Genomic DNA, 15,022 nt, shown 5'->3' with positions numbered 1-15,022 from the left:
GAGGCAAGGTGTAAATATATACATATATGCAGAATAAATTAAAAATAAATATAAGGCAGTTAAATAAAAGGTAGTTAGGAAGGCAGTCGAAGAGTAGAAAGAGGAACAACTTTATGTAAAACATGGTAATAATAATAAGAAGAATTCTTATTTATAGAACACTTTAAGCTTTGAAAAGTGCTTTAAATACTTTGTCTATTTGATCTTCTAACAAGCCTTTGAAGTAGGTGCTATTGTTATTCCTATTTCATAGATGAGGAAACAGACTCACAGAGTTTCTGACTTAACTAAGGTCACACAGCAAGTGAGTGAGATATGATTTAAACCCAGGTCGTTGTGACTCCAAGTATAGCGTTTGATAAATCTATTCTACTCATGAGCTACTTATTGAGTGCCTGCTATGTTTAAGGACCTGTGCTGATAGATAAAACCTGATATATTGTCTTCTCCTTATACTAGGTCCAGGTTATTAAGTAATAACCATAGAGCAAGGGGATGGTCCTTTCTAGATCAACAGTATTTAACAGAGTTGACAATTTCCCTCCTTTCAAATGAGCTTGTTAGAGACTTGAAACTCAAACCTTTTTCATTTTTTTCACTTAGGTCTTAATGGCATCAGTTCTTAATTCCTTTACATGGCACACTCGATTGTATTATAGTAAATAGAACATTAGATTTGGAGTGAGGAAGACCTGGCTTCGAAAAGAGTGATATAAAATCAAAATATATTAGTGTGGGTAGACATTCAACATGTGGTAGGGATAGAGTATTTTCTGTAAAGGAATTGAAGCAAGAAATGGTAGAATGTGCCTGGGAGGTTTTGTTTGGATGGAATGTAGATTGAGAATTTCATTCTAATTGCCTGCAAATTGTTTGAGAGTCATTTACAAGTGCATGTATTCTGATCCAGGGGGTCCCAGAGAGTTTTGGTTAATGATATCAATAACCTTGATTGAGTTATCAGGGAAGTCTTGGTCAGGGGGCTGAGATGGGAGGGAAGTGACACCAGAGAGGATAGAAGCAGATTGCTGTTGTGACTGAAAAGGATCAGTTACGTTGCCAGGTGAACACTGAGAACTCTGAATTTTGTGAACCACTTCTAGTCTTGCCCCTTTTGTAAAGGGCAAGGAGTCTGCAGCTGTTCAGGGATCCTGGAATGAAACTGACTCCTGGTTTTTTTTGGTATTTAACTATACTCTCATTTTCTATACATGATCTATTTATATATTGATACCATAATAATATGTACCAATATTATGGAGTAGGAGCCAGGGTATTGGGAAAATAAATGCCCTCAGGATTCAAAGAGAAAAAGAATTGTACCTTTAGAGAGTTCTCTTTTGCTTATCAGATTGTTGGGACTCTTGTCTTTCTCAAGCTATGGAGAACAGGATATGTCATACCACAAATTAGTTGAAGAAGTGCACTAAGAATGCACATCTGCTAAGCAGACGTTAAGTTCCTTACACATTCCACTTAGTATGTTTTCACAGTGATTCATAGAATTCACAAAGTCATTGAATGTCAGAGCTGGTGGAGACTTTAAAGATTTATCTAGTCTAAATCCTTCATTTGCAGATGAGGAGTCTGAGGCATAGAAGGGTGATATGATTTGAGCTAGTTTATCTAACTAGTATTTTAGTCATCTGGGACTGGAATCTATAGCTTCCATTTCCCACCTTCATCATACCTCAATGCCTATCAGTACAGCATTATACATTTAAGAGCATAATGACTATTTCTTTTTAAATGATTTTGGAATTAGTAATGTATGGCTATATAATTACTTTTACATAGTAGGTAATAGGTGGCTAATAGGTAGTTAAGGGCAGCTATGTGGCACAGTGGATAGAGTGCTGGACTTGGAGTCAGGAAGACCTGAGTTCAAATGTGGCCACAGATACTTAGTAGCTTTGTGATCCAGGGCAAGTCACTTAACCCTGTTTGCCTCAGCTTCCTCATCTATAAAATGAGCTGGAGGAGGAAATGGCAAACAACTCCGGTATCTTTGCCAAGAAATACCATGAAGAGTCAGACATGACTGAAAAACAAACAAAAAAGGTAACTAAACATTTATTTATATAGCCCAGGTATGGCACTGACCTCCAGATTTCCCCATGTTCTCTCCTTGGGCTGGGGCTGACCTGTTCAGTACTTCTGCCCATTGAAGATGGTGTCCTCAGAGGGCCAGCTGTGTGGCTACTATTCAAACTCTTTCTCAAGGCCCTTGGGGTAAGCCTGATTGATGGGGTATGGGGCGATTGGGGAATGGAGGAGATGTATTCTTCCTACTCACTGTAGCTGAGCCCCCACTGTTGTGCTTCCCATTTACACAAATCAATCACTGTAGGGCTATTGACTCATAAACATGAAACATTTCCTGAACAATAAGGCACAAACAAAATAATCATAACATTTACTTAATAGGAAATCAGAACAGGAATAATCCAAGAATTTAATTAATAGAAATCAAGAATAGCAATAATCAAAATATGAGTCCATCCATAAATCTAAATCACACTCTCCCACCAATGTCTGTGGGAGAGAGTGGGCACGCAATTATAGACACTTAACAGGGAGGTACAAAAATGGGGAAATCCATGAATTAAAACCCTGGACTGCTTGTCTTGTTGTTAACTGATCCCTTTACAAAGGTCTGTGGCAGGTATCACATGTTGGGAAAAACTGCTTTTCTGCTATCTGTTCTTCCTCTAATCCTTATAGTTTTCTTGCTGTGTAAAGATGATTATCTGCTACCCTTGGGCTGTTGAAATAGTGACAATATCTTCCTTTGGCAGGGTATTGAGAAAGTGTTATGTTCTTTCAGTAATAAACAGGATCCTTAAGGAAGAGAACTGCCAAGCACCTCAAATCTGTTCTGGGGCTCTGAAGAGTTTCTCCCTCTCAAGCAGTAGATAGAAAGGGCCATGCAGCCTTTTCCTGACCAGCTTTTCAAATAACAGGAGATTAATTTTTATCCAGTCATCTCTCAAGAAAGACATGCCTCTTTTTACAGCAAAGCAGAAGCAAATCATTCCTTTCTTCCTTTATTTTTCCCTCTCAAGCCCAAGAGGGCAATGAAAAACCCTGAAAGTTTTTTTTCCTCTCTTAGGCTGTAGATGGTGCTAGAGAACGATTCTGCCTTTCTCTAGGCAATCAGCTCTCAGTAAAGCAATGTTTCCCTTCCAGTCAGCATAGTTCCCAGCAAAAGGACAGCAGACTCTGTCAGCTTTTCATTCTGTCTTTTGTAAGGAGCACCTCTCTTTGCCTCCTGTTTTTGACTCTTCCTGTGCTCAGTTTTCGCTACCATTCTGTCTTCATCTAGTCATCTACTCTTTCCCTCTTTTCTTCTGTATGATATCTTCTAATGCTTCAAATTAAGGCCTTCTTATAAGTAGTCAGTAAGCATTTGTTAACCATATCTGCTATGTAGCAGACCCCGTTCAAAGTGCTAAGTTCTAGGGATACAAAAAGAGGCAAAAGACAGTTCCTGCCCTCAAGGAGATTACAGTCTAATGGGAGAGACAACTTGCAAACAAATATGTACAACCTATATACAGGATAAATAGGAAATAATTAACAGAGGGAAGGCACTATAGAATGAAGAGGGGTTGCCAGTATCTATCTCTGCTATGTTTCTCTACTGTGCTCATATAAGTATCAACCTTTACGTTTAAGTCATATGTCCATTTAGCACTTTGCTTGGTATGTGGTATGAGATGTTGGTCTATACCTAGTTTCTGCCCCAACTGTTTTCTAGTTTTTCCAGAGTTTTTGTCAGATAGTGAGCTCTTGCTTCAACAGCTGAGGTCTTTGTGTTTATCACAAACTAGGTTACTGTGAACATTTACTTCTGTATATTGTGTGTCTAATCTATTCATTGATCAACTTCTCTGTTTCTTACCCACTACTAATTATTTTTGACATTTAGGTTTTGCAAAATGGTTTGCGATCAGAAACTGCTACTCTATCTTCCTTCCCTAATTTTTCATTGATTCCTTGATATTCATGACCTTTTGTTCCTCCAGATAGATTTTGTCATTTTTTTTCTAGCTCTATAAAAAGGTAGTCCTTTGGTAGTTTGATTGTTATGGCACAGAATAAGTAAATTTATTTAAATGGTATTGTAATTTTTATTAAATTGACTTGGCCTATCCATGGGCAATCAGTATTTCTCCAGTTATTTAGATCTACCTTTATTTGTTAAGAGAGTTTTATAACTGTGTTTGTGTAGTTCCTGAATGTGTCTTGGTATATAGGCTTCACTTTTCTGTCAGGCATGATTGCAGAAGTACTTAGATAATCTTTCCCAGGTCCCCAGATAGTTATGTAGCTAATAATTTGTCATCTATATTCTTTAAAAACTTTGAAAACAGGTACTGCATATGTAAATGCCCTGATGGGCTAAAATGTCTTGCTACTATTTTTAATTTAGTTAATGCTCTGCCTTCACACAGGCAGCACATCCTTTCAGTATATTTACTTGAGAGGTAGTTTTCTCTAAGGTACTCAGAATAGTTTGTCTAGTCAGAGAAGCTGTTTCTTTTCAAGTTTATTTTTATCATTTTTCATTATACATATATTTTTTCTGACCCTTTCAGCAACCAAATAATCACATAAAAATGATAGTGCCTTAAACTTATAACTGCATATTTCTACCCCAAAGTGTTGATTGAAACTTCAAGATGCCAATGATTTCATCCCCGCCCCCAAAACCCACATCTGCCAATATCTGTATGAGGACATGATAATCAGTTACTTTTATTGTTAAATATTTAAGTCTGGGAATCAACCCTATTCTTATCACCACTATCCTAGTTTAAACATACCTACATCCCTTAAAGGGAGGGTTATGCATGCAGTAGAGGGTTAATAAATATTTGTTAAATGAGTGAATTAAAAATGCTTTTAGAAATTATATTTGGGAAATGCAAAGTCCAAGATTTAAGAATTTTTATTGATATTTTATATCATCTTCATTTCCAAGAGATTCCCCTAACTATATAGTCATCTCTTCTGTTAAAAATAAAAAAGAAAGAGAAAAAAGCAATTTAACAAAACTAACCAATATGTCAACCAAATCTGATACTCTATGCAGTGTTCTACACTCATTATCTCCCATAATCCTTCACCTCTGTAAAGAAGGAAAAGAGGTACATTTGTATATATCTTCTTTAGGGCCAAGTTTAGTTATTATAATTCAACATTCATTTTGACTGTTTTTACATTTATACTGTTTTTATTTTGTATATTGATTTCTTTATTTACACACTTCACTTTTTACTACTTCATTTGTCTTTTCATACTTCTCTGTTTCTTCATATTCATTGTTTCTTAAAGCACAGTAATATTCTGTTATGTTTATGTGCCACAATTTTTTGAGCTATTGATGGGCATTTACTTTGCAGTTCTTTGCTGCTACAAAAAGTGTTGCTATAAATATTTTGGTATTTTTGGGACTTTTCTTTTTGACATCTTTGGGGTATATGTCTAGCTGTAAAATCTCTGGGTCAGAGGTCAAGTCAAGTTAACTATCATTTAAAAATAATTATTTATTTTTAGTTTTCAGCATTTGCTTTTATAAGATTTTTGAGTTCTAAAATTTTCCCCTTTCCCTCCCTTACCTATTCCCCAAGACAGCATGCAATCTGATATAGATTATACATGTATGATTGTATTAAACATATTTCCACATTAGTCATGTTGTGAAAAAAAAAATCAGTACAAAAGGGAAAAACCATGAGAAAGAAAATAAAGAAAATAGTATGCTTCCATCTGCATTCAGACTCTGTAGTTCTTTCTCTGGATGTGGATAGCATTTTCCATCATGAGTCTTTTGAAATTGTCTTAGATCATTGCATTGCTGAGAAGGGCTAACTCTGTCGAAGTTGGTCATTGAACACTTGTGGCTGTTACTGTGTACAATTTTCTCCTGGATCTTCTCATTTCACTCAGCTTCAGTTCATGTAAGTCTTTCCTGGTTTTTCTGAAATCCACCTGCTCATAATTTCTTATGGAAAAATAATATTCTATTACATTCATATACCACAACTTGTTCAGTTATTACCCAATTGATTGACATCCCCTAAATTTCCAATTCTTTGCCACCACAAAAAGAACTGCTATAAATATTTTTGTCCATGTGGATCTTTTTCCCTTTGTTATGATCTCTTTGCTATACAGACCTAGAAGTGGTGTTGCTGGGTCAAAGGGTATGCATGGTTAACTAGCATTTATTAAGCACTTACTTTGGTCATCACAGTGCTAAGTCCTGGGGATACAAAGAAAGACAAATGACAGTCCTTGCTCTCAAGGACTACATTCAAAAGTCTAATGAGGGAGACAACATATAAACAACTATATATAAATAAGATATATACTGTATAAATTGAGGATAGTTTCAGAGGGAAGGCACTAAAGACGGACCAGGAAAGGCTTCTTATAGAAGGTGGGGGTTTAGCTGAGAAGAAAGGAAACGGGAATAAAGGAAGCAGAGATGAGGAAGGAGGGATTTCTAAGCATGGGACAGAGCCAGTGAAAATGCTTAGAGTCAGGAGATGGAATTTTGTGTGTGAGGAACAGAAAGAAGGACAATGTTACCGGATCACAGAGCGTTTGTACAGTGGTAATATATATAAGACTGGAAAGATAGGAATCAAATTATGAAGGACTTTAAAAGCCCAGTAGAGGGTTTTATATTTGACCTAGAGGTAAAAGGGAGCCACTGGAGTTTATTGAATGGGGGGTGGGGGTGTAATATGATCAGACCTGCATTTTACAAAGATCAGTTTGACAGCTGAGTGGAAGATAGATTAGAGTGGAGAGATATTTGAGGCAGGGAGACCAGTAAGTCAGTTATCGCAATAGTATAGAGGTGAAGATGAGGGTGTTTGTTACCAGGGTGGTTGTAGTCTTAGAAGAGAGAAGGGGGGTACACTTGAGAAATATTATGAAGGAAATGACTGGGTTTGACAACTGACTGCATATGGGGAGTGAGAGAGTAAGACATTGAAAATGATAGCTAGGTTGGAAGCCGGGGTGACTGGGAGGTTGGTTCTGCTCTGGGAGGTACCTGGGAAGTTAGGAAGAGGGGACAGTTTGAGAGGGTAATATAATGAGTTCTGTTTTGGAGATATGTACATATATAGAAGTTTAAATTACTTTCTTATTATAATTTTAAATTGCTTTCCAGAATACCTGAATCAAATTCACAGTTCCAGTGGTCGTATTGTGTCCATTAACAGGTATAGCTGATGTATTTTTGTGGTTTCCATTCCTTTTTGTTTCTTGGATCAGAATTCTCTTTCTTTTTTGACCTTATCCTTTTTTTTCCTACTCTCTTCCTCCTCTGGAAAAAGTGGATCATTCATCTAAAGAAATTGTAAAAGTTTCAAGGTGGTTAGAATAAAATAGAGCCTTCAAAAAGAGTTTAACTGAGTTTCATAACCATGGAAACAAAATGAATTGTTTCTTGGTGAATCCCATCCCTCTCTTTTCTTCAGCTGGGTCAACTGATTAAACAAGTTGGAAACTGCCAGACTGTTTTATTTATTCAACTTTTTTTTTCCTTCCTGAAGAACTTAGTGCATATTTTGTACACTTTATATATTGCAAATGTCATTCAAATGTTATAACCTTATAAGGAGAAAGTTAAGCAGAGGGTTAACCTGTAGTCTGTGAACTTGGTGGGTGGGCATGTGTTTTTTTTTAAATCGATAAATATTTCAATATAATTGACTTTCTTTATGTTCCTACTTATTGTATTTTATGCATTTATTCTGATAAGGGTCCATAGGCCCCACCAGACTTCCAGAGGTATCCATGACACAAAAATAAATTAAACCCCTTGGGATAAAGGGTTCCTACTCAGTCTTGGCAATACTTGGGATCAGTCAGTCAACATTTTTTAAGTGCCTACTTACTATGTGCCAGTCACAATATTAAGTGCTAGATGGATTAGTTTAACCTAAATCTGTTGTGTATTTTTTCATACATTTCCAGCTCAGCATTACCGTATGGAAAAGGGTCTCTGAGCTGACTTGGAGAGTGAGTGCTTGTTTGAAGCTAATCAGTTGGCTTGGCTACCAGTCAGGTGAAGGCTTTTTCTTTTTTTTTCTTTTTTGTAAGAGTATCCACTGGGACAAGACTAGAGGGAAAATACAAGGAAAACAACAACATAGCTCTATTTTATGTATTTCTCAATCTTTTCAGCCTCTCAGAGGAAGGCACAGGGAAAACATTGTTGCTTTCCACTGAGAGGTAAGGTTATGTGTCCTTTCTTTACTAACACAGTGAAGAGAGCCAATGTTTTGCATCTTTGGCTTCTATTCAGCACCATCTGGGGTCAACCCAAGGAAGTCAATAAAAAGGAAAAGTTTATTTTTGTCACCCCTAGTCTTCCTTCTCTGAACTCTTTGCCTTTTGGGGGATATTTTTTTCCCCTTTAGGTCTAAAATTCAGTGCTCTCATACTCTTCCTGTCAAAACCTAATCTTAGGAAAGGACACTGAATAGCCCTAGAAGTAGCGACATTTTAATACCCCCAACCTCAAAAACAAAACAAAAAAGCAAAAACACTCAACCCCCCGCCCCAATATACATAATCTCTGGTTTAAGCCAAAGGAATAAAACTCTAGTTATAAATTGTTGGGTATTGTTAGTTCATTTATTCAACAAGCATTTATTATTAAGGGCTTCCTATGTAAGAGGCAGCTAGGTAGCACAGTGAATAGAGCACCAGATCTGCAGTCAGAAAGACAACTTCCTGAGTTCAAATCTGGCCTCAGACACTTACTAGCTATGTGACCCTGGGCAAGTTACTTAACCCTATTCTCCTCAGTTTCTTCATCTGTAAAGATTAACTGGAGAAGGAAATGGCAAACCACTACAGTATCTTTGCCAAGAAAACCTCAAATGGGGTCGCAGTTGGGCATGACTGAAACAACTGCACCACAACATATGTGAGACACTATCCTAGGTGCCATCTGCCTTGGATGAGCATACATTTTAACTACTGGGTGGATAAATAACATGTACAGATAAATAAACATAAGATATATGCAAAAGGATTGGGGAGCAGATATTGGGAAGGAAGAACTAACAAATGGGGCAAGGGTCAGCAAAGGCATTTTGTAGGAGTTAATAATTGAACTGGGTCTTGAAAAGAAAGCCAGGGATTCCAAAAGGCAGAGGTGTGTGTGTGTGTGTGTGTGTGTGTGTGTGTGTGTGTGTGTATGTGTGTGTGTGTGAGGGGGAGGTGGGGAGATTGGGGGGCATATTCCAGGGATGGAGGATAGCTTGTACAAAAGCCCAGAGATGTAATGTCAAGTACTAGTAGCAATAAGTAGACCAGTTTGATTGGAACATAATGTGTGTGATGGGGAGTAATATGAAATCAACTTGGAAAGATAGGATAAAGTTAGATTATGAACATCTTTAAATGGCAGATGGATGACTGTTTATGCTAGAGACAGTATGGAATGGAAAGATAGGTTCTGACCAATCACTTTGAAAAGATCTATTTGCAGCTCTCTAAAAGACAGGTTGGAAAGGGGTAAGATTCTGGAGGTAGGGAGACCAATTGGGAGGCTAACAAAGTAGTCTAGGCAAAGGATGCTGGGCAGTGGTCATGAGTGGAGAGAAGAGGGAAGGTGAGAGGGATGTTGTGGATGAAGAATGTATAGGATTTGGCAACCAGCAAGCGAGACTTCAGGCACAACACTGAAATTACACTATACAACTGGTCAACCTGTTTTCCTTATGTATAAGAGCAGCCATGCTGGTGCTTGCCCTGATCTTTTAAATATACCTATCTCTATTCCAAAGAGAATAACGTTTCTCTCTGGAGCCATTAATAGGACTTCTGGGACCTGAGTTAAGCATGGCTGGATGTGTGTGTGGCAGGGAGGGAGGGTGTAGTTTGGAAATGGTATATAGGATATGATCACTCCTGTGCCTGGTAAAGTGGTAGAGTGGAGGCAGAGGTCATGAGGATAGAAGAGGCTGAAGAATTAGGAAGTCAGAGTATTAAAAGGAGTTTACCGATGAGGAAACTCAAGTCACAAGAGATTAAGTGACTTGCTCAGGGGTCACATACCTATATAAGATATTAATAAATTCTTGTTGACTGCTAACTGAGGTGGGATTCAAACCACTATGCCACACTGCTTTCCATACCTAAAAAATGAAAGGAATGTGGAAGGTAGAGATCTGGGATGATAATAAGTTTGCTAATGATATTGGAGGCACAGTAGAAAAGGAAAGCAGAGGAAGATAGTGTGCCCAGCACAGAATCTGCTACGTAGTAAATATTTATTAAATGCTTAATGATTGATTGATTGAATGGGAAGGGTTAGGGGTAAGTTTATACTATAGGAGGGGAAGGTTGATGCTTTTTCTGCTTTAGGAACCTTATATTGATCCTTCACTGATCTTGGGTATTCCATATAGTTTGGGACACCAGACTAGACAAAACATTGAAGACAATTGATGTAAGTGGGAAAGCCATATAGCAGGGGTGGGGAACTTGCAGCCTCAAGGTCATATGTGGCCCTCTAGGTCCTCAAGTGTAACTCTTTAACTGAATCCAAACTTCATAGAACAAATGCCCTTAATAAAAGGGTTTGTTCTGTAAAACTTGGATTATGTCTATGACATAGAAGGATTTAAAATTTTAGGGGCTCTCAAAAGTGGGCTGGGCTGGTCAAGCAGCCAGAAGTGATGGTGTATGGAAACATGCCCCCATCCCAGCCCTGATACTAATGCCAGAGATAAAAGAAATCCCTGACTGCTCAATGCTAGTTGTATCTCTGAATTTTTCAAAACACATATCTGCTGATGCTTGTTGAAGAAAACCTATGATTCAGCCTTATAAGCAGCATTTTTCACCATTTTTAAAAGAAATACTCTTCTATTTTTCAAATATCCTTCTCCTGGAAGTCTGACTTCGAAATAGCCTGAATAAGCACTCTGTACGCCCGCCGGGAGAGATGTTTGTCTGTCTTAGCTGGGCAAACAGAGGTGTGTTTGTTTATAGTCCCAGACCCTTGTCTAATTCTAGGACAAGCCAAAGAACTGCTGTAACGAAGCCTTACCTTGAGCATTTATTAAATATATCAACTAGGCTCCCAGGGGCAATCTTTGTAGGGATGTGGTGTTAAGGGTGAGCAAGCTCTGACAGAGACATGACCTCATCCGGACACTGTAATTGGGTAATCAGGCCCTGAGGGCATAACCAGCCGACTAGCAGCTTTTGGAAGGTACTATAATCAGGTTAGCTTTAATATATTTGTATATATGCACATATGTGTGTGTTCATATATGTGTGTATACAGATATGTTTGAGTGTGTATATGTGTATTGTGTGTATACATGTACATACACACATAATCACATATGTGTGATTACAATACATAAAGTCTTCTTAATTACTCTTTTTCTTATTCTCCCTGAAATGTGGTTATTATGCGCAATTTTTTTTTTTACAAAAATATACCCTTGACTATCCAAGAATGAAGGTCTGCATCTCTTCTCTTCTTCCTCTCCACTACTGTTCATATTCTGATTATCAGTTGCAAGAACAGAACAGGAAGATAGAACATGAGACAGTGTACTCTATTGCATTTATATCAGCTCTGATAAAAACCTTTTGAGAAGAAGATAAAAGTCACTGATCAGAACAAGTGTTTTAGGTCATTACTGAAATTCCTTACATAAACTTCCCCTCAAACAGTATTGCATGTATATCCCTGTATTTGCTTACATCTATGTGCAGGATGTTTCAGTGCAACGATTGCATCCATGAAGTCAGGAGACCTGGGTTTAATTAATCAATCAAAAGGATTTGTTAAGCACCTACTATGTGTTGGACACTGGAGATAGGGATTATTCTTGTGATTGCATTACTATAGGGAAAACTCATATAAGAGAACTTTTATCTTTGAAACTCATTACCTTCTCTGTTCTAAGACTTAAAGTTTTAGAACCTAAGTGACTTGCCTAGGGTTACAAAAAGGCAGCACTAGAATCTAGATCTTCTTGGCTTGAAGACTGTGCTCTTTATTCACTAGGCCATGTTGCCTCTTTAGGAATACAGAGACAAAAGTGAAATAGTCCTTCCCTTCAAGGAAATTGTAATTTCTCAGAGGAAACAATCTCTGTCTCTATAGCTCGACATACCTATGTGATGGGGTGCTTGGGCCCCAGCCCTAAGATCATGTCTCTGGAAGCCTCTCAATTTCTTAGTAGGCCTCTGGCCTGTGAGAAAATTTTCTCTTGTTGCAGAACACATTCGCTTATCAGAACAGACAGAAGGATGGCTGGCTCAAGAATTTTTGTCCCTGGCTGGCCCAAGCACTCTTCCTCCTGCCAGATCCCCATGGTCTATGCCTCTGACAACTCCATCAATGTCTGATATATTCACTACACTTTCCCATTCATAGCTTCCAAAGACACCTGGACTCTTAGATTACCTAATTAGTATTCCTAGCATTCCTTTTCCATGCCCCTTTTCCATATAAACCCCAGCACCATCCTCAGTCTCTCACAGGTTCCCATAAGGACTCTTGCCTGCTTTTGCTAAAGCATTACAATAAATTCTTTGCCACTTAATTAAGAGAAGGCTTGAGTGTGTGAATTCATTCCAGGCAACTTTGCCTTGGCATTCTTGGGGTCCCAGCACCCCAAACCTAGCCATATGTATATATGTTTATATATGCATATACAAAATAAATATAAGGTGATTTGGGGGAGGCAGCTTGCAGCTTGGAAATTAAGGAAATGCTTCATGTAGGAGGTGGGAATTGAGCCGAGTATTGTAGGGAACTATAGATTTTAAGAGTCAGAGGTGAGTAGGTTGGCTTTCTGAAAGGGGGGAAGGGAAGGATACTGGGAGAAGTTATGGCAATTAAAATAAGAAAAGATATTTAAATTAAAAAAGACTCTATTATTACCAGTTCTAAAATTACATAGAGGAGCATATGTAATGGAACGTATGCTTTAGATTTTTAGTCATAGGACCAGAGTTCAAATGCTGACTAACACTTGCTGCCTATGTGACTGCAGGCAAAGTCATATAACTTCTCTGGGCCTTTGTTTCCTTATCTGTAAAAGGAGAGATTTGATCACCCTTAAGATCTTTTCTAGATTTAAATCTATGATTTTATGACTCTTTAGCATTATTGTTTCAAGGTTGTAGGAAAAATGTGAGTCAGAGGTTGTCAAAATGCTCACTTGCCTGGAAAAGAGGTAGGATGTAGAGATATTAAAGAAACACATTTAGGTATTTGTCAGTTTGTAGTGTTTCATTTTCAAAAAGTCTAAGAAACAGATGAATGTTTCAGACATTTGCTTCATTATGTTTTGAGCATTAGTAGCTTAACATCATCATTTTCCTTGCACATAACTTTTAGAATATTATTGCCTGTATCTTCAGGAGTTCAGAATTATTGCTGCCAATCTGAATTTCTCTTTTTCATCTATACTGCACTTCAGGCAATCATATGATATAATATTAATGCCAAATAGAGTTCTTAGCACTTTGCAATTGGATGAATGGATGGATAAAATAGAGCATTTATCAAGTGATTTTATTATGCTAAACATGTGCTGGGGGATCCAAACACAAGTACACAAGAAGTCCTTGCCATTAAGGGGCTTACATTCTAATGGCAGCTACACATAAATCTGAGCTGGAAAGATGGGAGGGACTGGGAATAGTAGTATGGATTTTAAAAGGTTGTGGGAAAGTGCCATGGAGGCCTGATTCCAGGAGAGAGGTGAAAACTCACCTATCTGAGCCCACAGTCTCTGGGGCAAAGTCCAAAAGTCTGGTGGCAAGGAGATGAAGAATCAGAGGACATGGTTTGGAAAAGGTGGCCAGGATATGGCCAGGGTTTGAATCATACTTCAGATATTAATAGTTGTATAACCCATGTCTGGTGACTAACCTTTTCAAAACTCATTTTCATCATCTGTAAAATGAGGATAATAAAAGCACCTACATTCAAGGGTTATTGTGAGAATCAAATGAGTTAATTATGTTAAATGTTTGAAAAACCTTAAAGTGTTATGTAAAGGTTAAATATTTATTATTATTATTATTAGCTTTTAAATGTTTACTAAGTAGAATTTTATTGAGTCAGACAATGATTTTAAATGATCATATCTCCATTGTCAATTCAATCATCACTTTTAATTTGGAATTTTTACCAAAGTTATTCAGTCTGTGGATATGATGTATTATGTAAACTTACCCAGAGAGGGAACTAGAGAAAGTGATATTTTATCATACCATTGAAACTAGGTACAATTTAGGGAGAAATCAAAGAGAAGAACTTTGACTCTTATTCAAAGGAAGTTTTTGCCAATATTTGTTAACATCTCTTCCCAAAGCCAGATCTCCCAAAGACTACCTTTTGGGGGAAAAAAATCTTCCTCTCTCCTCAGTTCAAGAATGCTTCTTGAGCTGTGGCTGGACTGAACTCTAAAAGTTCACGATGTCCATCCAGCTTTCATTTTCCTTGACACTAATTCAGTTGGCCTAAGCAATCTCCGCAAATGCCACACATGTCAATGGCTTCCTGCATGCCCTTTCTCCTCACTTTCCAATTTTTGAGGTTGGGTGATGGGTACTGATGTTAAGGCTCATTCACTCTGAGGTATGGCAGCTTTGTTGCCAGTTACCATTTGGGACTATTGCAAAGCAGCCACTCAAGTTTCTTCAACCTAAGAATTATTACTTGGATTCAGATTTCATGCCTTGAGCCCACATTGGATGAATTGGTGCATGTCTGCCAGGAATTTTATTCCCCTGACACTTAGTCCCTAGAAGAAAAGATGTTTATCTATAGTATGGGTGTTGACCCTCTGGGTTTATATAGTGTCTGCTCCTTCAGGCCTCAAGGTTCTGTCTCAAGAACTTCTGAAAATACCCACTTGAGAGTTAGTTGTAAGATTTAAATGTTAGAATAATGAAGCAAACCCAGAGGTGACTGGAAAGAAGTCAGGAAGGAAGAAAAAAATCT

At 37.8% G+C, this 15,022-nt stretch overlaps 1 pseudogene; it reads left to right on the top strand.

Annotated features, from left to right (window-relative positions):
* Positions 1–1,539: 1,539 nt before the first annotated feature.
* The window catches only part of LOC138146612 (small ribosomal subunit protein eS17-like), an 18,021-nt pseudogene continuing 4,538 nt past the window's right edge, over positions 1,540–15,022 (top strand).

This window comes from Petaurus breviceps, unplaced genomic scaffold (genome assembly GCF_028583685.1).
Source record: "Petaurus breviceps papuanus isolate PSGF00001 unplaced genomic scaffold, PetGlider_PUasm1.0 90763, whole genome shotgun sequence".
Classification (NCBI taxonomy): Eukaryota; Metazoa; Chordata; class Mammalia; order Diprotodontia; family Petauridae; genus Petaurus; species Petaurus breviceps.
This window is presented reverse-complemented; position numbering and strand designations above follow the sequence as displayed.